The sequence below is a fragment of the Camelus bactrianus genome, chromosome 27 (genome assembly GCF_048773025.1).
Source record: "Camelus bactrianus isolate YW-2024 breed Bactrian camel chromosome 27, ASM4877302v1, whole genome shotgun sequence".
Classification (NCBI taxonomy): domain Eukaryota; kingdom Metazoa; phylum Chordata; class Mammalia; order Artiodactyla; family Camelidae; genus Camelus; species Camelus bactrianus.
The window spans coordinates 24,767,126-24,794,443 of NC_133565.1; the positions used below are offsets into that span (position 1 = coordinate 24,767,126).

The 27,318-nt window shown below is 45.5% G+C and overlaps 1 long non-coding RNA gene across 3 annotated transcripts in view; it reads right to left on the reverse strand.

Moving 5' to 3' along the window:
* The window catches only part of LOC141575219 (uncharacterized), a 109,006-nt gene that overhangs the window by 24,821 nt on the left and 56,867 nt on the right, over positions 1 to 27,318 (reverse strand). For all 3 annotated transcript variants that reach the window (XR_012502635.1, XR_012502634.1, XR_012502633.1), the window contains 2 exons: positions 14,608 to 14,714; positions 341 to 455 (listed from right to left, as the gene is read on the reverse strand). This is a non-coding gene — a long non-coding RNA (uncharacterized LOC141575219). The remainder of the gene's footprint in view (positions 1 to 340; positions 456 to 14,607; positions 14,715 to 27,318) is intronic.

Genomic DNA, 27,318 nt, shown 5'->3' on the forward strand with positions numbered 1-27,318 from the left:
TTGTGTGTGGTAAAATATACACAACATAAAATTTACCATTTTATCGCTTTTTAACTTTATAGTTTAGTGGCATGAAGCGCACCCACGCTGGTGTGCAGCTGTCACCACCATCCATCTCTGGAATCTCTTTCATCTTCTCCAACTGAAAATCTTTGCCCATTAAACAATAACGCCCCAGGCCCTGGCAGCCACCGTTCAACTTTCTGTCTCTATGAATCTGACTATTTTAGGGTGGAACCATTTGGTGTTTGTCCCTTTGTGACTGGTTTATTTCACTGAACATGTTTTTAAGGTTCGGCCACGCAACACAGCTTTTGAGATCTTTTGTGGACATACTTACCGACTGCAGTGCTTCAGTCCTTACTGAGATGGCCAACCCACCTGCTTTCTTTCACACCAAGGGAAGGTCAAGTTCAGAGAAGGGAAACTGTTTTTCTAAGTATAGGTCCAGCACCCTAAAATCCAAACAGATTCAAATTAATATGTCTGTCATGGAACTGCTGGTTCCTCATACGTCTGGTAAACCTCCCTCTTAAAATCCTTTTCTGATAAGTACTAAGCAATCAGGTGATAGCCTCACACACCGCACCCCACCCCACCCCAAAAAGAGGAAGGTAGTCCTAGGACTACCTTTCTTCTCTCTCCTCTCATTCCCAACCAACCTCCTAAGTTTGGAGGATGGTGATTTAAAGAAGGTTATCATCAGGGTGAGTTTGTGACGCCTTGCCCCAGTCTCAGGAAATAAAGCCTCATCAGAGTGAATTCATGCGGCCTTAAAAAGAATTGAGCTTTTGTTCCTAAGACTCCCACCAAAAAAAGTGACCTGGGTGTACCCAAGGACACCCTCACACATAAACTCCGCCAGAGGAGGCGGGGTCCTGCCTGTGAAACTCTTCCAGGTCACCCATTCTGAGTCACGGCTTCCTGCTCTGGTCACTCTGGGTTCCACGTTACTGCTGCAGCACGGATTCTACGCTTTGTCTCAGGCCCCCCGCACTCTGTAGACGCTTCGCCAGCCCTAACTTGGCACCCCCTTGGACAGCTTTCTGAGACTCGCGCTCTGGCTCCATGCACTGCCCCTCCTTCGCCTCTGGATCCCAGCTGCTTCCAGTCCCAGCCTTGAAAATAAAAGTCCAGGGAAGGGGGATGGACACTACCCCAGAAAGCTAGTTCTCCCACTTGCCGGATCCTGACCCACAGTGGGGACAATGGGAAACCCTGATACATTCTACAGAATGTTCCCACTCCTTTCTACCGAAGTCTCCCTCCACTGCCCAAGGCTAGAGAAACCCCCATACCCTATCTCCTGTCCCTACAGGGCACACCCCTTGGTTTAGCCAGTGAGTTAAAGCCAAACTGACAGTGTATGCCTATACTCGTCTAGTAGAAGAAGAATGCAATGACTGCCATTCCCTTTTAACTCAGGTGAAGTCACCTGGGCCTCATCAAAGGGCTAGGTTTGATGTAACTAGAAATTCCAAGAGAACTTCGATGCTCCTCAGACTGAACTGATGGGTAAGTTTTGCCCCATTGATGTGAAAAACAGGAGTCTGGGTTAGAAGTGCATTAAGAACCTTGTGGGTTCATTATCCAACACACAGTTATGTCCCACCTAAGTGGACACTTGAAAAATAAGAAAGTAGAAAGAGACCTGGATGGACCCAGGGCCAGATGCTAATTTTCCTGTTTTTGTTTGTTTGGTTGGTTGGTTTTTTGGTTTTCAGGTTTTTGGTTTTTTGTTTTTTTTTTTTTTTTAGATTCTTCTATCTTAATTCCACTTCCATAAAATGAAGGTAATATGTTCTACACAAAGGGTTGAGGAAGTAAGTGAAATAGTGAATGTATTTGACATATTGCCTGACATGTAGATTCTGAACATCGCTTTCTTCTTTCTTTCCCCTCTCCTTCCCTCCCAGCCTTCTTTCTTTTCTCCCTTTCTTCCTTCCCTTTTTTCTTCCAATAAGTAATAATCTATGAACGGTTTATTCTCCCACAGCATTTTCATTCCCACTTGCCTCACAACCACCCATCCCAACCCCAGAAAGAGACGGACATCTGATTGGTCCAGGCATAGAGCATTAATCGAGCCATGCGCATTGGGTCATTGTGTTTTTAGAGGTTGTGAGTCCACACTCGGCTCTCTCTCTTCCCTCTGATCTATGCAGGGGAGCCTGCTGGGAACTGGCTGTCCCTCTCCTCAACGCCTTTCTCCGTTCAGCTGGCCACAGGCAGTAGATACCTAAGAGGTGCACCTGGAATTTAAGGCGGTCTTTACCGTAGAGCCGGGCACCAGCCCAGCACCTGTCAAGTGGTTCCTTACTCCCTTCAGTTCTTCACTCCCATTCAACATCTTGAAATCCTATAAAAGGATAGTTGTCAAGTCACGACATGAGCATTCCTGGGTCTTTGGCAGATAAACCATCAAACTTTAATCTTCTGTGTGCCACTGATGGGACACTTCTGCTTGGCCTGCCGTGTTCCTTGGACGCTTGGAAGAATTCCTTCAGGCTGGGCTTTTGCTCAAGCCCCGGCAGACTTGTCTACTATCCTCCAACAATCTCTCCAGCCAGGATGCCTCCATTCACCCCCTCCAACAGGAACTGAGGGAGGTGTGGAAGAGGCTGACACCCATCCACAAGGAGACAGTCTGCTTGCAACACACAATGCAGAAGACAGCCCTTCACCCAGGAAGACCTGTTAGGAGGAAAAGGCACCTAACAGGCTGAAAGGTTCAAAAAAAGAAGGACTCTTGCTAAAGAGATGAAGGGCCTCAGCCTCTGGCCCTAGACCTGCAGACCAGTTCTCCCGCCATCTGTTTTAGGTAGGTCAGATTTTGTGGCTAAAAAAATGGATGCTGTCCGCATAAATACAGTTCATATTGCATTGCACGTATTTATAAATATAAGTGCTGTAGCACCACCACATTTTCTGCGAAGAATGCAAGCAGGTTGCGATTAGAGGTGAGCCAGTTGCTGATTGTGGGTTAATTAGCTCTGCTAATAAACTGCCTGTAGCTTTACTTAAGAAAAATAACATATTTCATCTTAGGTGGAACGATTACAGTGTATGTAAAATAGATATTTTTGCCTAATGAGCATTTGAAATGCTTTCTTTAGGAAAAAACACACATACACTTAGACGCATCACTCTTTGCTTTAAAAAAAAAAAGAAAGAAAGAAAAAAATCCAACCCTCACATTCCCTGCCTGGATTTGTGGTGAAGATGAACTTCAAAGGGGTTCCAGCAGTGTTCTAGCCCAAATGCTGATCTTCCACTGGGCAACAGAACACATCTTAGTGAAATCAGATTTGTATTCCAGTAGAAACCTGGGGCTGTGGGGTGAAGGGCAATGTGATCTGCTCAACAATAGTGCTCAGAAGAAATACCTTAATTAGCAGTGAGAGGGACCCTTGCAGCGGGCATCCTTAGGACTTAGGGCACCCTTGCCAGCAAGGAAAGGGAGCCAATGAAAGAGCAGCAGCAGTGCAAGTGCCTGGGTGGTCCAAGGCAGCAGGATGGGGACATGACTCCAAGCACAATATCAGGGGATAGTTGCAGCCTAGGCCTGCCCCTCTGATCAGTAAGGGACCTAGAAACTTGCTGCTAGAAGAGACCTTAAAACTCACTTGATTCTGGAATGGCAGTCCTGATGGCTACCTTTCTCTCCTCCAGAACCCCTTAGCAGACGTGGCTAATTGGACACAGGATTCTTTCCTAGTAATCCCACGCAGCCACTCAGCATTCATTAGAACTGCTCATCCCTGATCTTTGCCATCCCTGATCCAATCTTGCCTCTTTGCTTCAGGGTAAGAAAAGCGAGATCCAAAGTGAATTCATGTTGTAAGTGTTTTAGGTAACCTTCACAATGGTCTCTTGACTCTTCCCACTATAAGTCAAGTCCAGGAGACTTCTAGATACGTGTAGTTCTTGGTTTCACCAAAGCTATCCTCAAGCAAGTCACAATAAATCTTCCAGAATCCAGAAAAGTAATCCGCAAGAATGAAGGCAGAGAAAGTGATGTTTGTTCCAAAGAATCCCCTTTGGATGAAGGAAGATGCAAGAATACAGACTGAAGGGAGGAAGAGGGTCAGTGGAGCCATCGGGTTGTGTGCGTAAACTTTCTCCACGGGCGCTGAGCCAGGTGGGATGGTGATGTTGACTAAGATGAATGCTGTTCCGGTCAGGATGTCTTGGTTGCTAGGGCTACCGTAACAAAGTACCACAGCCTGGATGACTTAAGTAGCAGAAATTTATTTCTCACAGCTCTGGAGGCTAGAAGTCCAAGAGTGAGGTGTCAGCAGGTTTGGTTTCTCCTGAGACCTCTCTCCCTGTCTTGCAGATGGCCACCTTCTCTCTGTGTCTTCACATAACCCTTTATTCAGTGCATGAACATCCCTGGTGTCTCTTCCTCTTCTGATAAGAAAACCAGTCCTGTTGGATTAGGGCCCCACCCTTATGACCTCATTTAATCTTAACTACCTCCTTAAAGGCCCCATCTTCAAATGCCATCACACTGAGGGTTAGGGCTTCAACATAGGAATCTGGGGGAGATACCATTCAATCCACAATTCAATCCACAACAAAGGGTCATAAAATCATAGCCCTTGGAGCTGGAGGGCCCTCAGAGGGCAGCAGATCTCACCCCCTGCTGAGTACAAGACTCCCTCTCTAGGTCATGAGTGTGCTCTTCCAGTCTCTGCCCCAACTCTGCATCCACACAGACACAGGTGCACAGAGGAGGGGCTAGCAACACTGCCAAATGATGGTTATCAATCCACCACTGTGGCAGGCAAATAACAGTCCCCCAGAGATATCTACATCCTAATCCCCAGAACCTGTGACTATATTAAGTTACATGGCAATGGGAATTAAGATTGCAGATGGAATTAAGGTTGCTAATCAGCTGACCCTAAAATAGGGAGACAATGCTGGATTATCTGGGTGGGCCAAGTGTCATCACACGGGCCCTTAAATGGGGAAGAGGAGAGTCCGGGGAGATGTGACTGTGGAAGAAAGCACAGAGATGTAATGTTGCTGACTTTGGAGATGGAGGAAGGAGCCACAAGCCAAGGAATGCAGCAGCTCTAGGAGCTGGAAAAGGTAAGAGAACAGACTCACCCCTAGAGCTTCCAGAAAGGAATGCAGCCCTGCTGGCACCTGGATTTCAGCCCAGGGAGACCCAAGTTGGACTTCTAACCCACAGAGCTGTAGGACAACAGTTGAGATGATGTGTTACAGTGGCTATAGGACACTAACACAAGAAACTGCTGAAATTCTCCCAAACGCTGAAAAAGGGGAAAGGACAACAGCGCTGAAAGGAAACCTGGCAGGATCAAAAAAGGAGTGGTGGCAGGTCCCCTAACACTTGGAAAAGTAGCCCCCACTGCTCTGTTGATAGAACACTTCATAGACAGACTCACTTTGCTGAGAGTGACTAACTCCCAGGTCTCACTCGGTGCTGGCACAGTAAAGGCTCAACACTGCACCTCACGGCTTCCTGGGGCCCCACACTGACCCCTTGGGGGGCCTCTAGCCCCGCAGGACAATGTGGGCTCACGGAGTGTCTCCACAATGCCACCACCAGCTCGTGGGACCAGAGCTATCAGCTTCCAGATCAATTTTGGAGTCAAACCTGGGTTTTCAATAGCTATTTGAAAGGAAAGGCAAGTCAAAATTCCATTTGCTGGTAAAGACACTAGCATCTCTAAACATTAGGATCTCTACAAGTCTTGCTGTGCAGTACTTTCTTTCTGATACAATGAACTTCTTGGTGGCAGTTTAATCCTTTGAATGCTACTCCCTGTGATGTTCTTCATCTTCTCTCTGAACTGCTCCCTTCCCCCTCCCTAGGACCCTGGCAGACAAGCCTATGAGCTAGGGAGATCTAGGTCCTGCTTTGGAAGGAGGTCTCCCTCGGGAGGGGAGACAGCCAACAAAGGAGGGAGCGCAGGCCCCTTGGAAGCCATGGTTTCTGCCAGACCAGGGCGCCCAGCTGAAAGCAGGCTGTCCAATTCCAGAGAGCCTGGCAGAAAAGTGCAACCAGTTTTCCCTTCTCTCCCGGAGCCTGGAACCCAGGGACATGTGCAAGGCACGTCTGTGCTTTGGTGTAAAAATAAACCCAGGGCTGTCAAGCTCCAGCATATTAATGACAATTAATGATTCGCTCTAATCCTCCCTAGCTCTCCGTGGGCATCTGTGACATGCTTGGGGCTGGACACCCCTCCCCACTCCCTCCGCCTCCTGTGGATTCCATCCATATGCTGAGCTGGTGAGGAATGCAGGTCTGAGAGGGAAACTTAATGGGAAGAGATGCCTACTACAAAACGCCTGCCCAGGGCTAATGGGAGAGGGGCAGCGCTCCAGCCATGGGTGGGGGCTGGGTGTTCCCTTGCACCTGCTCTTCCCTAGGACTGGCAGGGCTTGGGAAACTAGCATCTTCTTACAAGGGCCCTTGGGCCAAGAAAACTGAAGCCTCCAACATGTACTCCCGGGGGTCAGACTTTGGCATTTCTGATGCTCCTGCCTCTCAGTTCAGACCCCATTCAAAGAGCAGCCTCATTTCACCCCTGCTGGCCAGCTCCCCCTGCTCAGGACCCCAGGCCCTTTAGGTGGAGGGCAGCTGCTCCCAGAAAGACTCCATCCTAACCTCTCTTCTGGGCTGAGCGTGTCTCAGAGACAAAGAGTTCCCTTTCCTGCATCCTCATGGCATCTGCATTCCCCACTGAAGCACAACCGCTGGTTTGTGTGTGGTCACCCTGTCTCCTCGCCTGAACTGTCACAGGGAGGGCAGGGACCACATCTCTGTGTTCCCATTGGGTCCCAGTGGCGACCTGGTGCCAGGTGGGCCATAGGTACATCATACGTGTCAGATGTCTTCCTGGCCAACTGGCCACGTATGGGAAGTGCTCAGAAGCGCATCTCGCACGTGCTAAGCACCCTGTGTTAACTCCCCTTGTTCTCGCGCATCAACTGTTTCATTCAGTCCTCCCACCTCCTATGCCTTAGGTACTATTATTACTCTCATCATTTAGAGGAAGCAAATTAAGTTCCTGCAGCTGAGATAGCTTGTTCCCAGTCTCCCAGCTCACAGGTGCTCCAGCCAAGGGCCAAACTCAGGCTGTGTCTGCGCACCCATCCCATCAAAGTCACTCAGCAGGAGGTTCCAGCCTCGCCAAACCCCATCTCCTAAGGTCACTGCCTGCCCTCAGGGACCAATTTGGTCTTCAGAGCAGCCCTGGGAACTGGATTCTTATTGAAGACCCCCATTTTACAGATGAGGAGACTGAAGCTTGGAAAAGCTAAGCAAATTTCTCAAAGTCACCGGGCAGAGCTCAGATTCCAGGGAAACGTTTGTGGACAATGATGATTCACACACTCCTGACTGGTCAGTGCTTGAGAAATGGGAGCAGAGGGCCAAAGAAGGCCTAGAAAGAGGCACTCGGAGGTGTGTAGGAACTTGCCCTGAGGTCTGGGCTTATCACGGTGGGTTGGGAGGTGGGGAGTGTAGTACTAAAGCTGGAGGTAGAGTGACGTGAGCTCCTGATCATCGGGCCAGGACTTCTCTAAGCCCAACCCGCACATTTATAACCCACTCATGCTGGAGAAGGAGAGGAACCGCTGGAGGCTCCGCCAGCTTCTCCCTGCACTGTAATGAGCAGGAGATAAACTTTGCCTGGATAACACACTGCCTTTTCTTGCCAGTTCCATTTGGGATTAAAACCACAATGAGGAAAAAAAGAAAGAAAGAAAGAAAGAAAGGAAAGAAAGAAAAGAAAAGAAAAGAAAAGAAAAGAAAAGAAAAGAAAAGAAAAGAAAAGAAAAGAAAAGAAAAGAAAAGAAAAGAAAAGAAAAGAAAAGAAAAGAAAAGAAAGAAAAGAAAAGAAAAGAAAAGAAAGAAAGAAAAATAGAATCAAAAAAGCCCCGAAAACCAAGTACCTTGAAGACTTTCCCCTCTTTGAAATCTCTCTAATTGGGCACTTATCTAGGGTGAGAATATGGGCTTCTCCAAGCCATTACAGAAACACACACAATGAGGAAATTGTTGCCTTCTTAGTCCTATATGGGACGCCAGTTATTCCTGCTGAAGCTACATTGGGTTTCCACACTGAAAGTCTTGGGTGGCAAAGGAAATTTCTTTCCCCGAGCCCCCAGCTGCCCTTGGTAAAAAGAATCAGGTTAATGTCATAGATTCAAATTTAACCACCAAATTCCTTCTTTTGAAAGCATAGCCTCCTGCACCGGCGGTCATGTAATATGACGGAAAACACTCAATTCTATCATGTTTCGCTTCCATTTCAGGCATCAAGGCAGCCAGGAGGATTTAACCTGCTCACCACTGTGCTTTCATGAGGCTCAGTGATGCTGCTTCATTTCCACCGCTGGCCCCCAGCCTCTCCATCCACCTGCCTTCTCATCTCCTGGGTGGGGCTCCCATGGGGACCCAAGCTGAGAAGCACTTTCCATCCAGCCTTGCGTTTTCTTAATCCCCAACACATAGAATCACGGAACTTTCATCCCAGTAGCAGCCTTTCTCTCTCAGGTTGAGGTGACTGTTTTACAAGAAATGAATGGGATCCACCTTTGCCCTAAGCAAGCAGCACATTCCTTGAGTTTTTCTTACAGAAAAGGATGGCAGTGTGTGAAAAACCTCCACTCTCTTGACCCATCCACAAACCCAAGAGCCAGGTATGGCCAAGCAAGCGCAGAATGGACATAAAGTTATACCTGTTGAGTTGTTAAAGCAAATCCTGCATTAGGTTCTTGAGTGACCCACCCCTCTTCCCATTTCCCCTACACACACACACACACACACACACACACACACACACACACACACAGAGTCCTCTCCATTGTCTATGCCATCACACTGATCCAGGCCTCTCTCTAGATCATTGCAATAACCTCCTATCACATTCCACACCATTTATCTCTCCCCCGGCCCAGCCCAGGTTTGTTATGCCAGTGCCTTATTCAAAACCCCTCAATAGCCCTCCATGGCCCCCAGAATAAAGGCAATGCCTTCATCTAAAGGCATCCAAGACCTTTCCTAACCTAGCAAATCTCTCAACTGGATCATTTATAGCACCCACACACCCTCTGGCCAACTGGCCTACTCCCCATCTCTCACTCACACACCCATACTCCTCCTCCTTATGAGTTTGCTGAGTCAAATAGTCAGCTTAGAGTGTCCTCCTCTCCATCTCTACCTGTCAATTTCCGCTTCACCTTCAAAGCCCAGCTCAGGTGTCACCTCCTCCACAAAACTGCCCACACTTAGTACCTGGGAAAAGCAAGACATTTTCACATGGCCAACCAGATGCAGTCTTTGCAATGCAACTGATTCAGCTCAGCCATGTCCGGGTTTAAAATCTCTGAGTCTCAGCTTATCCTAATTCCCAATCCATCCCTGATACTCACCTTAGGGGGGAGGGTTGACCAGGGGATGACGTGAAGATGCCTGGTTTGTAACAGTGGAAGATAGCCGAGAGTATGAAAGTTTGACTTCTCGGTGCATCAAAATGTTTCATTGTGGAAATGAGTGCATCGAAAGCTCCTGTTCTCTGCCTGCCCCTTGAGATGTCTTCCATATGCTTGTTGAATAAACTGTAGATTTTCCCCTCCTTCGTTCACTCTAAGATAACCAGCCTGACTCCCCGCAGTACCCCCCACCATGCATCTTCCCACTGCTAGAACCCCTGGGCCCCTCCTGCGCTCTCAGCCCCTCTACACCTCAGAGCTACAACAAAAGGGAAGGAAACATAAGGAGCCTATGGCAGCCTTTCTATAGGCAGTGACTCAGTGACGGGTCAGCCTGCCGGAGGACCTACTCTGATCCTTGCGTCTGCTCTAGCCGGGTTTTACCTTGACCTTGAGACCTATCCTTTTTTAAGGTCTCAGATATATCTATACTCTCAGCTTTCTACTTCTTCCATGGTCTGGCTTCTGTCAAGCCAGAGACTAGAGTCCTATCCCTGAACTTCAGACTATAACTCTGCCATCAGCAGAGCCTGTCTGATGTCCCCTAACTATGTCACTGCCCAGTGCCTACCCTCAGACTGCTTGTTATCAGTTACCATCTTCTGCCAAATTTGTAGTGGCAGAGACTGGGTAGATCCTCACCAAACCTATTCCCCTTTGTCCTGGCAAATACTCAGACTTCATTCTGGGGAATGTAGTGCAGCCAGATGACTGCATTCTGACAAGCGGAACGTGGGAGAAAGTGATGAACTTCTGTACTTCACCTTCAAGCCCAGCCCATAAAACTTCTTGTGCAATCTCTCCCTCCCTCTCCCTGGATGGTTGTAAATGGGGATGAAGCTCCAGCCTGCACTGTCCGATATGGTGCAGTGAGCCACATGCAGTTATTTAAATTTTAATTCCTTAAAATGAGAGAAAATTAAATATTCGGTTCTTCAGTTGCACTGACCACATGCCAAGTACTTGATCATCAAAGTGCAGATGCAGAACATGTTCATCATCACAGAAAGCTCCATGGTCAGTGCTGCTCTGTGGAGCCCATGTTGAGCAAAGTCTGGCCCTCGAATAAGGGCTCAAACAAAATCATCTCCTCCTCCCCAAGTGTCCTTTACAAGAGCCACTGTGAGTGAACAAGAAATGACCTTTGACTGGGTAAGCTACTGAGATTTGAGACTATGACAGCAGTTATTGTACTGTGACACCAGCCACTCCCCTGTCCAACGCTCTCAATGCAGCCAGCAGCCAGCCTCCCTGCCCAGCCTCCCCGCTGGCCATCCCTGCCTCCCTCCCTCTCCCCAGAGGGTGGGACAAGTGGTCAGCACTTCAGCCTCTTCTCTTGACCCTTTCTCATCCTTGCTTGGGTCTGAGGCTCTTTGCATCCTTGCCTAACCTTTACATCTCCCAAACCCTTTTCAACATTTTTGCTAAATCTGTGTGTGACCTCCATTATCATTTACTTAATATCTTTCCTTAAATGGACTTCTTTTTTATTTAAATAAATATATTGAATAAGGACACTCTACATAGCTTCTTAAATGCAATACTAGTATTACTTGCTGTATTAGTCAGGGTTCTCCAGAGAAGCAGAACCAGTAGTGTGTGTGTGTGTGTGTGTGTGTGTATATATATATATATGGGGGGGGGATGGAGGGAGAGAAAGAGAGAGATTTATTGTAAGAAATTGGCTCACACAATTGTAGAAGCTGACAAGACCCAGGATCTGCAGTTGACAAGGATTGCTGATGATTAGGTACAGTCCAAAGGTCCGCAGACTTGAGACCCCGGAAGAGCTGATGTTTCAGTTCAAGTTCAAAGCCAGAAAAAAACTAATGCCCTAGCTCAAGGCAGTCAAGCAGAAGGAAATTCCCTCTTGAGGGAGAGTCAGCCTTTTTGTTCTATTCAGGCCTTCAACTGATTGGATGGGGCCCACCCATGGCAGGGTGTTACTCTCATCCAGAAACATTCAGAATGTTTGACCATTATGTCTGGGCACTCGGTGGCCCAGTCAAGTTGACACATAAAATTAGGCACCACACTTGCCATAAACAGAAGAGAAATACAATAAAAATCTAACACATTTATTTAAGTTCAGCTGGAATCTGTAGCCTGTTTCAGGCTCTGGGTCTGAGACTTGCTATTTTTCTCTCTGTTTGAAAGGGAGATTAGCAAGTTTTGGGGAGGTGTTAAAAGTACACTGATGCCACACTGAGACTTTCACCTTAAAATAATCATAAAGATTATAAAAGAATTCAAAAGGGAACACCCTTTCCCACCGTGTGATTCAGTTCTGCAACGCTCGTTCATATCCCACCTCATTATCCCTAGTGCCCACCAATGGGACTCACACCTACCTGGGGGCCTCTATCCTAGACTAGGGACCTCTGAAGGCCAAGACCACATCCTGATGACAGTCACATCACCCATGGTGCCTCACACAGAGAAGCCACTTAATAAACGATAGATGAGTGAAGACATGGCCGGGAACATTCTCTGACCTAGTTGGCGGTTTCTGTCAGAAGCTGAACATCATGACAAAGGAAATGCAACCAGAATGTTAAACCACACTAAAGGTTCCATCTACCAAAATGCTCCTGTGGCACTTTGGGGCAGGGCTGTGTCTAAAGGAATTAAAACATTCAATAGCCCCAGGGCCAGATTAAGACATTCTGAAGCTCTAAACTCTGTCCCACATCATCCAAAACAACAGAATGTATTTTCACAGAAAAGAACATTGAACATTTATATCTAAACACAAATTAAAGCTGCGTATATACAAAACAGTGTTAAGATACAAGAAAGACTGGGGAGAGAAAGATGAGCAGGAGGAGAGACGGCAAAGAAGAAATGGAAAAATGGGAGAAATCTGAAATCTGATGCCAGCTCTCCACAGCATGAAATTTGTCAGTGATTTTCCCTTCATAATGGGAACAAATCCAAGCTCCTTTTTAGATACACAGAACTTTGGATCATTTGTATCTAAATCTACCCCCAGTGTCTACAGGCCCTCCCATCCCCAGAAGAGCCGAAAACAGCCATCTCCATACACACACATAGATCACCCAGAGGCATCTTTAGCTGACAGGGCCTTCATTTCACCTGGGACCTTCTGGGCTGAGGGAATTCTCAAAGACAGATACAGAGATCTGGGGGTTATTTTCAAATTTAAAAGAAACCTAATGGGTATCATATTTTTTTCCTGCAACAAAACCTACTAATAGATTACCTGCAGTGGGGTCCTGTACCTCCCTCAAATGCTACATTTCATTTCCCTGCCTGTCTCTCCAAAGGAGTACAAGCTCCTTGCAACTGGGAACAATGTATTTGCCTGGTTTTTTTTTTTTTTTTTTTTAAAGATATCCTCGGGGTGGAGGGGAGGGTGTAGCTCCGTGGTAGAGCACATGCCTAGCAAGCACAAGGTCCTGGGTTCAGTCCCCAGTATCTTCATTAAATAAATAAGCCTAATTACCTCCCCCCACCAAAAAAAAAAGAAAAAACAATTTTAAAGAAATCCCTATCCTTAGGGAGTTTAAATATCCTCAATGCCTGCCACGTAATCATCATTAAAAAGATGTCTGAGAATAAGCTAGTGAATGAGTGAATGAAACAAAGAGGATGCTGTACTGTTTTAATTACATACTTCTTTGAGTAATCAAAATGTGATGGCAAATCCATTAGCAAAATAAATGAAGATTATTTGGGATGAAAAGAAATCACTCAAAACAAGTGAAAAAAATAAGGGGTGCTAGGCACCAAAGAGGCTGAGCCTTTGACAGGACAAATACACATCTGTCCCCACACACAAAGCCTAAGAAACTCAAATCCCCCCCGGGGAGGCAGAGCCCTGGAGACACAGCCACTTCTAAGCCACCAGCTCCTAAGACAGCATTTCTCAAAGGGAGGTCTGGAGACCACCAGTATCAGAATCAATGGGCAACTGATCAAAATGCAGATTCCTAGGTCCTGCCCCAGTCCCAGAAAGTCTGAATGTCTGGGACTAGGACTTGGACTCTACATTCTAAGTTCTCTGAGTGTTAAGCACACTTGTGTTTGAAAACCATTGCCCCGAGGGTTCTTGTGCAAATCCCTTTCTGGCCACCTGCCACCCAGAGCAGGGGATGGGCTCAGAGCGGCTGTCTCGTCCCTGTCCTCCAGCTCTGAGCGCTCATCCCTCACCGGGGACTCATAAACATTGTACTGGAGAGAGGGTGTAGTGAGAACTGGGCATAAATAACGTTCCTCTGCCCCTCTTCCCACCCCTGGCCTTCTCCTAAGGAAGGCCCCGGCCCCAGGGACTGCTCACCGGCTATTTCAATAAACTGCAACTGGCCCTTTATCAGATGGTCCAGTCAATTAGAACTTCATCAGGAATCAATTTGTGAGGCCCAGCTGAGATGTAACTATAGATCAGGGCAACGGCAAATGATTATCCCACTAATGGAATATTCCATTGATTAATTGGGTATTTAAATCTTTCAGAGCGTGGCCATGCTTGCTGCTATTGTCACTGGATGAAAAGGGTATGAAGAGAGTCTTGGTCAAAGAAGAAGCGAATGGTTCATTCTTCATTTATCAGCTTTTAGCAAAATAACAGGTCTGCCCTAGGTCCTCAGAAAACAGGAACATTGCAAGGTCTTCAGCACAACGCAGGAACCTCTCACAGCTGATTGGGCCAATCAGGGGAAGATGGGTTTAAAGTCTCCATTTTCCTGTACAGCTGTATGCCTAGAGACTCAAAGAAATATCCATACCAGTGCTTCTGGCACTTCCAAATCACCTGAAGACCTGTTAAAACACAGATCCCTGCGCCTATTTCCCAGTCTGATTCAGCAGGACTTGGGTGGAGCCTGAGAATTTCCATTTAGACCCTGGTGAAGCTGGGTCCACACTTTGAGAGGCATTTATCTACAGTTTATAAACATAACTCTTAACAAGTGAGAGAGAGAGGGACAAACATTATCTAATACCCACCTGAGTTATGCTAAGGTCTGAAATCTTTAAATGCACATTATCAATGCCAGTGCAATACTGACAGTAAATATAATACAATACATGCTACATCAATGAAAATATGGATGACATACATTTTACTGGGACGCTTGATTAAGAGGGAAAGTTTTGTTTGGGGCTTACATCCTGACTCCAGTTCTTCTTAGCTGCGTAACTGAATAAGCAGCCTCACTTCTCCAGGCCTGGGTCTCCTTGTACTGAGGCTGCCCGTTCCCACACCAGAGAGAGGCCTGTGGAAAGCAAGCACATGAAGCACTTAACGCGATGCCTGGCACATAGTAAAAACACAAGAGACGGAAGCTGTTACTATTATCACCCTGATACCCTATACCTAGAAAGGTCTCAGAGGTCAGGTTCCCTTTGGGGAGAAGAGCAATGCGATGTGATTGCTTTTTGCTGAGAAGCAGATGCGTCTGCGTAAAGGGGTGGGAAAAGCCAAGCAAAGCCCCTTGCTCCCTGCATCTTCTCCAGCAGCCATACTGAGTCTTTACGACATGGCTGTGAAGTTTCTGACCTGCAGAAATTCCAGGGAATGGAATCAAATCTCCCCAAGCAGCTGGCAGATTGTGAGGGAAAAGAAAAAAAGAAAAGAGATTGGCATTTATTGAAGCCCTGCTATATATTATACATCTTTTTCGTAAGTGATCTCATTTAATCTTTACTAAAACCTGGAAGGATTGATATAATTATCCCCATTTTTCATATGGGGAAACTGAGGCCCAGAGAAAGAAAGAGATTAGCTCTAGACAATCAGCTGGTGATCTGGGATTGGTGTCCAGGTTTACTTAACTCTAAGGTCCATGGACTTTTCTCTGCACCACACCATGTCCCAGTTCTGGGTGTCTTTGCAGGCGTAGGTGCGAGTTTGCGGGCAGGGCTACACAGTCATAAGACACACGACTGTGTGGAGGTGTGTCTTCATTCCACACAGGCAGATGCGTGCCATCCGTATTCAAAGCACACTGGAGTTGTTATTCTAGTCACTCAGAGTTCAACCTATCCCCCTGAGGACTTCTTAACACGAGGGGCTGTGCTTTCCCTGAAAAATATGGATTGCTTCATTGGTCCTTAAATTTTCATTTGAGTGACCTACAAAGCACAAAGAATGACAGCGCTTCTTGAATTATTTCCGTCTATAAACCACTCCAACAGGGGAAAAGATCCCATCAGCTACCTATCCCGTAGCTCCTGAAAACGAAAATCATCACCAGAATTAATGGCAAGACCAGCACTGCTTTTGATGGAACACCAATGAGTGATGTCTAATTTTCAGAAAATACCAGAGGTAAATTATTCATCTGTGCCACAGCAAATTGGACCCACTGTCATCTTGTAAAAATTAATCCTAAAAGAGATGCACCCATCAAAATCTGAGGGCCTTGCATGCACACGTCTGAGAACCCACAAGCTCTGATATCATCTTTCTCCCAATGGATTGAGCTCAAGTCTTGGAAGATAATAAAAGCCTGAGGGGTAAGAAACTTACATAAATCTGTCTGCCCTCAGCTCCAGCTTTCTTGAACACACTTCTCCATGTCCTTTTTTCAACTGTTCTGGGCACCCTTGAAATGGATCTGTGTATTATTTAGTGTCACATGGGTTGCACTAAACTGGGCATCCAGCATGTTGCCTGAAGGCAGGCTTTTCCACTAACCAGCTGGTAGCCTTAGAAAATTATCTATTCAGTCAACAGGCACGTGAAGAGATGCTCAACATCGCTAATTATCAGAGAAATGCAAATTAAAACCACAATGAGGTATCACTTCACAATGGTCAGAATGGCCATCACCAAAAGTCTACAAATAATAAATGCTGGAGAGAGTGTGGAAAAAAAGAAACCCTCCTACACTGTTGGGGGGAATGTAAATTGGTGCAGCCACTATGGAGAAAAGTATGGAGGTTCCTTTAAACACTAAAAATAGAGTTACCATATGATCCAGCAATCCCACTCTTGGGCACATTTCCAGAAAAGACAAAAACTCTAACTTGAAAAGATACATGCACTCCAATGTTCATAGCAGCACTATTTATAATAGCCAAGACATGGAAGCAACTTAAATGTCTATCGACAGATGAACGGATAAAGAAGATGTGGAGTATATATATATATATATATATATATATACACACACACAATGCAATACTACTCAGTCATAAAAAAGAATGAAATAATGCCATTTGTAGTAACATGGATGGACTCAGAGATTATCATACTAAGTGAAGTAAATCAGACAGAGAAAGACAAATATCATATGATATCATTGTATGTGGAACCTAAAAGAAAAGATACAAATGAACTTATTTATAAAACAGTTCACAGACATAGAAAACAAACATGGTTACCAAAGAGGAAAGAGCTGGGGAGGGATAAATTAGTAATTTGGGATTAACAGATACACACTACTAAATATAAAATAGAGAAACAACAAGGACCTACTGTATAGCAGAAGGAACTGTACTTAGTATCTTGTAATAATCTATAATAGGAAAGAATCTGGAAAAGAATCTCTCTCTCTCTGTCTCTCTGTCTCTGTCTCTGTCTCTGTCTCTCTCTCTCTCTCTCTCCCTGTCTCTCTCTCTCTCTCTTTATATATATATATATATATATATATATATAAAACTAAATCACTTTGCTGGACACCTGGAACATTGTAAATCAACTATACTTCAATTAAAAAAAAAAGAAAGAAAATCATCTATTTCTATTTGGGGCTCAGCACCCTCAGTTCTAATGTTCTGTGACTCCAAAAGATGCTCTCCATTTGGCAGACGGGATTTTAAGAGTCCTGCCATCGAAGGGAGAGCTCCTGCTCTAGACAGGGATGTTTCCTCAAAAGGTAATTTGAACCTGAGCAGACAAAGTATGGCATAGACAACTTTTTCATAGCCAGCCTGATGGAAGGCAGGGACAGCATGAAAAATTCAAAAAGTGAAGATCAGAATTTAGCCAATGGTCTCAGACCACACCCCAGCTAAGCCTTTTCAGACTTCCTCCATGTCCTATGTGGGTTCTGAACCCTGCCAACTGCAGGCTCATCCTGGCCAGTCCCTGAGCCAAGAAGAGCCAGCCACACAGCTTATTCAGATCTCTGCTCCACTGTGAGAAGGACTTTTAGAGGTGGCCTAGGACTCAAACGTCATCTTCTAGGTGGGCATGGGGTCAGAGTAGCTCCCTGAACACTTTCAAGAAGGTAATGCTGTACCTTCTCTACCCAGCACACTGTGAATGACCTTGTGCCCTGGTGTCTGCTTCTTGAATTCACTCCAATTCTATCAAAACAGGGGTCTAGCATGACCCTCTAAGCTACCTCCTGCCAATCTCTGACTCACCACAGAGGTGGTAGAAGAGCTAGAATTAGTACTTAGATTCCTAACCCAGTTCTCCTTTCCCCCCACCACCCTGCTCCACACACTCATAGTGATAGATGGGAGGATGAATATATTTATCAGTTATGATGCTTTTGACGGAAACTTGTGCTAGAACACTCAACAAAGATTAATCAAGAAAGGCGTTTAATTACCTAACCTAACAAGTCACAGAAGCATGGACGTTCAGAGGTCTAACTAGTGGTTCAAAATGTCATCAGAGAACAAGGCTCTTTCCTTCCTTCTACTCTTCCATTATCATCTGTTTCCTTCAGGCTTGTCTCCTCTTGGTCCCAAGATGACTGCTGTGGTTCCAGGCATCACATCCTCCCACAACCATATTCATAATAAGAAAAAGACACATTTGCTCCTCATGTATGTCTTTTCGTCAAGGAGGAAAACATTTCTCAGAAACCTGCTGGCACATTTCCTCTTAGGTTCCTTTGGCAAAGATTAGATCCCATTGTCCATACTCTTGTTGCAGAGGAGCCTGGGAAAGTAAGTATGTGACATTAACACTTAAAGTAGAAGGTTAGCTCTACCATCAAAGAAGGATTTGGGATGCAAAGAGGTCTGATAGCTGCAACAGCAGTGTCTGTCCCAACCAGTCCTTATCTGGGTAAAGTTGAGCATGAATGTCTTTTAGGCATGTGAAGTCGCTTCTTGAATGAGTCTGGGGTTCCTAAATGGCATAAATATTAGATATCAAGTTTTTTTTAAACTTTTTTTTTAATTGAGTTATTGTCATTTTACAATATTGTGTCAAATTCCAGTGATATCAAGTTTCGATATGAGTTGTGAATAGACATTCCAGGTATAAAGCTTAACCTCTGTAAGGCAAGGAGGGCAGACTTACAGAGTGATACTTATTTCAGCCAGAGTTCAAGGAGTGATAAGTGTCAGGGCTTCTGTGCTGCACAACTGCAGGGGATGCAATCCACACAGGACAATGATGGAGCACTGAGAAGATGCCCATATTGGTGAAGAAAGTCTCAGAAGCAGCACTTGGTCCCCAGAACAATTAGAAGCCACTGTGGAGCCTTCAACATGGCCCCAGGTCTGAGGTCTCCCTGCAGAGTCTCATCCCCCAAGCATCTGCTCCCCACCCTACATCTGCCCTCACTCTCCCCCTCTTACCAGGCGGGAGATGAAAATGACCCAAGCCCATGTCAAACCTCATGAATAGTCTCTGATGCGCAAGAAGGAACAGTTATTTTTTGCATCCCTTCTCCCTCACTCCACCTTTCTGTCTTTAGTTCCATTAGGACATAGTTCACAATAAGAGGGCCCTAGAAAAGAGCAGAAGACAGATAAATGCAGATCACTGGGACAAAACCGAGGATATGGCCTCTCCAGTGAGAGCTCTTTGATGTCACTGAGGCCTAGGTTGGCACATGACTACCCCTACCCCTATCAAGGTCTGTAGGAGCCAAAAAAAGAAGGAAAATCTAGCTGGCCTGCTCTGCATCATGCATTAGATGGGCGTTATCTTATGTATAGTGATGTAACTAGTAAATATGAACAAGCCCAAGTACAGGGTCTAATACCAACCACTCTCTTCATGGTTTACCCTGCAAAAATGAAAGAAAGAGTTCCCTTCCTTTCTCCTTTAAGATGTTGAAGTAGGTTTGGAATAACATCAGTATGAGGTCCTGAGTGGTGAGATGGGGATGGAGACAGATGGTGTGGAGTGTGTGTATATGCACACATACACGTTTTGTGGCTCTACAGAGAACCGAGCACTGATACCTCGGAGCCAGGCATGGTGGCATCTCCACTATTCCACGTGCTGTCACCAGAATGCCATAGCTGCCCAAGGCAGCTGCAGAACCAACTGGGGTCTGAGCTAAAATTACAGCATCTCTTGCACCCATTGAGCTTGCCTTGGTTCTCTCAGGTTACCAGCCCCAGTCCCAGCAATCCACATGCTGCCCTGGGAGTGAGCCTCTGTGGGGTTTTCACAGCCATGGGCCCCTATACGCCATCAGCTACCTTAGCTCAGGGTCCCCAAGGTTCCCATGATCCTCTGAACTCCACAAAGTAGGTGTTACTCCTTCCATTCTACAGAAGACACTTCAAGTGACCCTCCCAAGGCCACAGAGCTAATAAATGGCTGAACTTGGACTGGACGTCTGCTTTTTGTGACTCAAAAGTCTTCCGTGGGACAAGGGCCCCATTTTCCCTAGGATGGAGATGGAGGCCCTCAGGGCGCCTTAGGGTAATAGAAGACAGCTGCTTTGCCCACATATGTCTGGTACATTTTTGTAGCGTGAGAAGCTCTCTTCTCCCATAGCAACCACTTGGGGTTTTCAGCTGCAAACCCTGTCCTCGAGGACAACAGCAGTCTAGGCTAGGCAGGCCCGAGTTCCCACACTCCACCCCAACCCCTTTGTGTTAATAAACCCTGGATCCCACTTCTTTCTTCCCAGCTTCTCATTTATTTTTCCAAAGAGCACAATAAGCAAAATTGATTTTAAAATAAAAACCTCTGGCTTATGCACAGAGGCATTATTCGGAAAGGTTAAAAATGATGAGGACGTATTATTTCCCATTATCCTTACTCTGTAACCTTGCAATTGAAGCACCACAAGACCAGGGTGGCCTCCCTTGATGGCGTACCGTGTAGGCGGCTGTTTTAGGTGGGCAATGAGTACAGCAGTGCCTGGGTGTCCTTGGCTCCGGGCGGACACGAACCACAAAGGACAAAGGCTCCGTGTAAGTCAGCAGAGCCGGAAGAGGCCTTCTGCACTACCCGGTACAACTCCTTCCTTTGCTACCTCGTTCTGTCCAGAGAGGGAAGGAAGAAACCTCGGGAATTTGTAAGTCCGGGTGAGCAAGAGTTCTATGGAAAATTAGTCAAAAAGGGAGCTTGCCCTTCCCCTTGGGATGAAGCAAGTATTTTCTCTACCAAAAGGCTTCACTGGGAATTAAACTTGCATTTTCCTCTCTTTCTAGTGAATAAGACTTCCCAAGAGGACTTGGCAAGTCATCCCTGGAAGAGTTACTAACCATCAGTCACTAAAGTGGGTGTAGGACTTCAGAAGACAAAGAGAAATCACCTGTGAGGGGTGGGCGAAGGTGGACTGCCATGTTTGGAGGGACTGAAGAGCATCTGAAGAGCGTCTGAAGGAGGTCCTAAGTCCCAGAGGTGGCACATGTCTGACCCAATCCTGTGCAGCTGCACAGATGGAAAGACAAAGTTGGGGATGCACCCCAGATACACCTTTCTTGGTGGATAAGGGTGCGTGGAGTCCCAGGGAGATGAGGAGCAGGGTTGGGAAGGAAGACACCCAGTTATGCTGCAGACAGGAATCATCTCCCCTAGCAGAGCCTGTCTCCCTGCTCTGGGTTCCCGTCTCATGTTTGTACTTATGAGACACACTGGAGTCCTCCTGGCATTATCACAGGTTGGTTTAGTGCTGTCTTGTCTCTTCCACTGTAAGACAAGATCCTTGAAGGCAGGGTTCATAGCTTATCAATACCCAATGACCTACACACTAAGCCACCTCCCAGGTGAGCAGGGAGCAGCTGGGGCTTGCCCCAGAAATGGGGCGATGGTCTTCCCTGCCCTAGATTTGTGTAGGTGGTGTTAAGAAGATCCAACAGATCTCTAGCAGGGAGGTTGGGACAGTGCCAGGAAGGGTTAGCTGGAGGCCAATGGATCTTCCAAGGTAGCTTTTTACACCAGTGAATTTACCAAAATCCAGGATCTGGTCCACAAATACTGAGAATTGCTCTGTCGTTTAGGGACAACTGACAACTGAGTTGTTTGGATGAATATATAAACTGAATTCTAATGTACTAATTCACACTGAAAGACATGTAAATATAATGGCCTCACAGACTCAAGTGCCTGGATCTGTCTGACTAGTGCCATCTCTTATGGTTAAGATCCTTCTCTTTGGCATTTAAATATGCTCAAGTCTCTCTCATCTGAAAAGGAACAAAAAACAATCTAACCAGCCCCCACTCCCGCCCCAGCCTCACATCTTCCTCCAGTTTCTGCCTATCTGTCTCACTCCTCCCCTTCAGAAGCAAAGTTCTATAAAGAATTGTTCATTGTTATTATTTCAGTTTTTTCACTTCCCACTCAATTCTCAATCCACTTCAATATGGCTTTTACCCAGCAGTTCCATTCAAGACACTAAATTACCAATATGGCTTGGAAACAGATCAACATAGGGTTCCAGCAGGGTCCTGGAGAACCAACCCCTGCTAGCAGGGAGGATGACTTTGCTGCTGAAACGGGGAGGTCCACAGGTAAGCCAGGGCAAGAGCCAAAGGGCCAGGGTGGAAGCTATTTACAAATCAATACTTAATCATTTTAATATTCTATCAACCGGCAGGGCTGTATCATTAGATGTGGTGTGAATACTAGTCTTGCTCTGTGACTCCACATAAATAGCTCTCACTAAGGTCATTAGTGACTTCCATGTTGCTAAATCTGGTAAGGTTATTTTTCAGTCCTCATCTTATTCGATCTCTCTGCTGTGTCCAACACTCTTGAACAGCCCTTTCTTCTAGAAACACTCCTTTCTCTTCTTTCTGGGGTTCACTTTTTCCTGGGTTTCCCCTACTGTTTTGGCAGCTCTTTTTCAATCTCCTGTTCTAGTTCATTCCATTCCACCTGGCTATTAAATTTTGTACTTCCTAACAGCTCAGTCTTAAGCTATCTCCTCTTACAACACTCTGCTTTCTCCCTCGGCAATTGTACCCACGCCCATGCCCTCAATTTCCATTTACACACAAATTAAGTCACACTTTTATATCACCAGCCTAGAACCTTCCTCTGATCATCAGCTCTAACCACTTGAGTATCTCAGAAGTACATCAGGACAAGATACATATTGAACACATATCTAATAAAGGACTTTCATCCATTCCAAAACTCTCAAAAGTTGATAATAAAAAAGCAAACTGAATTTTTAAATGGACAAAAGATTTGAACAGACACTTTAACTAAGAAGATATACAGATGGCAAACAAGCACATGAAAAGATGTCCAACAGCATTAGTCGTCAGGGAAATGCACAGTAAAAATCACTATACTATTGAAATGGCTAAAATTAAAAATGTGGACAACACTCAGTGCTGGCGAGAATATAGAGCAGCTGGGACTCTTATCCATTGCTAGTGGGAATGCAAAATGGTACGGCTACTTTGGAAGACAGTTTGGCAAGTTCTCATAAAGTTAAACATACACTTACCATTTGATCTAGCAATCCCACTTATTCATTATCACTGTTTATTCAACAAAATAAAAACATATGCTTACACAAAAAAACCTGTATGTGAACATTTATTGTGACTTTAATCATAATTGCCAAATGTTGGAAACAACTCAAATGTCCTTTAACTGGTGAATGAATAAATAAACTAATATAGACATATCATAGAATAGTACTTAGGAATAAAAAGGAATAAGGGAGAGGGGATAGCTCAGTGGTAGAGTGCCTGCCTAGCATGCACAAGTTCCTGCATTCAACCCCTAGTACCTCTACTTAAAAAATAAGTAAATAAATAAACCTAATTACCTCCTCCCCTAAAAAATAAATAAAATAAGAAATAAAGAGACTGTCGGGGGAGGGTATATAGCTCAGTGATAGAGTACATGCCTAGCATGCATGAAGTCATGGGTTTGATCCCCAGTACATCTGTTAAATAAAAAATAACAATAAACAAACAAACAAACAAACAAACCTAATTACCCCCAAAAATTTTTTTTAAAAAAAGGAATCAACTACTGATACACAGAACCACAGGACTGAATTTCAGATGCATCATGCTAAATGAAAGAAGCCAGACTCAAAAGGCAACAACATACTGTATGATCCTGTTTAAATGACATCTGGAAAAGGCAAAACTGCAGGAATAGAACACAGATCAATTACTGTCAAAAGTCTTGGAAAAGGATAGGTGGAAACTTTTGGGGGTGATGGGAAACAGGATCAGATACATAACTTGCAGGGCTCAGTGCAAGACGAAAATGCAGGGCCCCTTGTTGAAAAAGTATTAAGTATTTCAAGACGGTGACAGGACAGCATTAAGCCAAGCACGGGATCCTTCATAAGCACAGAGTCCTATGTAACTACACTGGTCACATGCCCATGAAGCCAGCCCTGGATGGAAATGTTCTATTTATTTATTGTGGTAGTGGTTACACAGTGCTATGCGTTTGTCAAAACCGATAGACTCATGCACCAAAAAGGATGAATGTTATTGCATGTAAACAGAACCTCAGTAAACCTGACACAAAAAAACTGAGTCTATTCAGGAGGAAGCATCACACAAATGCAGGCTGAGGGTCATCCTACTGAAGGAAAGATCTGTACTCTTCCAACTGCACGTGAAAGTCAGGGAAATACTGAGAGAATGTCCCAGACTGGAGGAGACCAGAAGGACATGGATGAGATCCTGGGCCAGAAAGGAGAAGACCTGGTTGAGATGGTTGGTGACATCTGAATGGGGGTCGTGGTTTATTTCCCAACTAGGGGGCTTGTATGGCGGGAATGAAGAGTGTCTTTGTTGGCGGTGGCAGGGGGTTGCTGTATTTAATGGTGATGGAACAGATGCAATTAAATTCCAACTACTGGTGGGGCTGAGAGGATGGGAGGCAGGAAGGAGTTCCTTATACTGTTCTTGCGGCTCATCTATAAAATTGAAATTATTTCATCTTGTGGTAGCTCACAGTGAAAAAAAAGGGACAATGAATATATATGTATGTTCATGTATAACTGAAAAATTGTGCTCTACACTGGAATTTGACACAACATTGTAAAATGACTATAACTCAATAAAAAATGTTTTTAAAAAAATTGAAATTATTTCAAAATAAATTATTTTTTAAGTATTTCAAAATCAACAGGTCCGAAACCAAACTCATGATCTGTCCCAAACCCCCACCCCTGAATTTAGCCTTTTCCAGTCCTTCTGTCTCAGGAAATGGCCCCCTGTAATCAGGTAAGTGAGCCAGAATCTGGAAGGCCCTCCTGATGCTGCCTCTTCCCATGACCCCTCCTTACCTTCCAGGTACTTCTCTCCCTCTTCATATCTCACCTCTAGCCAGACCGGCCACTGCCTGCCCCAGGAACAGCACAAATACTGTCCCACCACCAAATGCCACTTCATCAGGAAAGCCCCCTGATTCCCAGGCTAGGGTGGGGGCCTGTGCTGTGTGGCCTCAGGGCATTCTGGTCCTGTTCCTCCTCAGGGAAGCATCATTCTACACCATCGGCACCACTTTTCGACCAGAGCCCACCTCCACCGTGAGGCTGTATTTCCATGCGGGCAGGGACCAGGTCTGGTTCTCCCCGCCACTGTCCCTGGCACTGTGCTTCACACCTGGGAGGGTCTCCATAAATATTTGCTGATGGACATATGGAGAAGTGAATGCATCCTGGCACGACTCTTTGGAGGGCCAGATTCTCATCAGAGAATTGCTCTGGTCAGCGTCAAGTCGGGGCCAGGAGAATGAGCTGATTGTGAGATCAGAAAGCTAAGACACATTTCGGTTGTTTTGGTTTCCCTACTTTTGCCTCCTAAACTCTGGTTTTCCCTCTTGTAGACAGTCTGACTCCCTTCTGAGAGATTCTCTTTTTGTGTGTTAATTTGCCCATCCCATAATAGTCACTTTGACTTGCCCTGTGATCTCTGATTTTGCCTGCCATTCATACATACATATGTGTATGTATGTATGTATGTATGAATGTATAATTTGTAGGGGCTTAACTCTTACCAGGCAACTAAATTTTCCTTTATTAACAAACTCCAGGGCACCATATGGTGGGACAAGAGTCAGATGGAGGCCCCCTGCCCTGGCTTCCTCTTCCCTTTCCACTCCCCACTCAGCCTGGTGCCCTCCTGCCTGTGGAGTCCAAGACTGAGTAAGCCAGGCTCTGTTGACAGCCCTATTGTGTGCCCTGGACACTCCGGGGGGTGCACATGCCACTGGATTCATCCTGGGGAAGCAGCCCAGGGACAGAGGCCCACACAGGCCCTGGAAGTGGGCTCAGGGCATCCAGGCAGTGAGGTCAAGAAGAGAGTATGAGTTCTGTAGGTGTGTCCCTCTTGGCCCTTGAGGAGGGGCACAGCCAGAGGAGGGCAAGAGTGGGGTTAGGACAGGAGCCTGGGCGGCCAGGTCTAAGGGCGGTACTGCCATATGCCCCCCACCGTGCACTACCTACTGGGGCAGTTTTTGTCCTGGTCTGTTTATTTAGAGGGTTGCCAGGCATCCGTGATGGGAGGTGAGCAAGATGCACAGAACTGGAACATACCTTACTACCTGACGCTGAATGCCGAGGCCCGTCTAAATGAGTGAAGAGGTCTGAATACAGAGGCATTTTTGAAGACATACAATAATTTAAAAATCACAGGGGCCCAGTCCAACTTTCTTATTTTAAAGAAGAGTAAATTGAGCCCCAGAAAGGCTAAGTAACTTCCCCAAATTAAGCATCTAAGTGATAAGGCCATAACTGGAACCCAGGGCCCAGAGCATGGCTGGCTGGGCACCCAACTGCTGTTCCTACATCCCTAATAGCTTCAAACACGCCAGGGGTGGTGTCGTGCAGGGGAGAGGTATGAGTTAGACAGGGTTAAGGGCACCAGCCCAGGAGTCAGACTGCCCTGCAACCAAGGCTGCCTCCACCTCTCGAGAGATGTAGGGGCTTTGGGCAAATTATTCTGTCATGTTAAATTTGATTTTCTCATCTGGAAAATGGGTGTCATACGAGGCCCTGATTCACTTGGTTCCACTATTGGAAGGATTAAAATAAAATCCCTACAAAGTAGTTAACATAGCATCTGGCATTTAGGAAAAAAAAAGCTCAATAAATGTGAGTCACTCTTATTTTATATGATCGTAAGGAGAATCACATTAATAAAATATCGCTGGTCTCCTCTGGCTTCTGGGAAAGGAGGGCTGAGCACGGATCGGGGCTGCCATCTTCATTATAGGTGTGGGAAGGGTGCAGGAGGCTCCAGGATCTCAAGTTCTGTATTTCTAATTTCCTCTCAATATTCTTGCTGAGGCAATTAATTTATATCATCTCTGTTTTCTCTCTCATTAATATCTCTCCCTCCCCTTAATCAGACTCTTAAAACAGATTCATCTATTTTGCTAGTCTTTTCTAGGAACAGACTTTTGGTTTTATTTATCCTTTTCTAAAATACTTTCATTTTTATTCCATTAATCTCTGCTTTTATCTTTACTCCCATTGTCTTTGGGTTTATTCACTTGTTTTTTTCTAATTTCTTGAGATGATTACCTAATGCCACCCCTTTTGAGGGAAAGGGGCTTTCTTCATTTAGTCACGAAGGCATTTAAGGCTATCTGTTTTCCTCTGCAAACAGCTTTCACTGTGTTTGATAGGTGCGGGGACCTAGGCTCTTAAAAAAAAATTGTGAACACAAGTAAACTTAAGCTTAAACAGTTAAAAAAAAAAAGTGATCTCAATTCAATACCCTGGAATA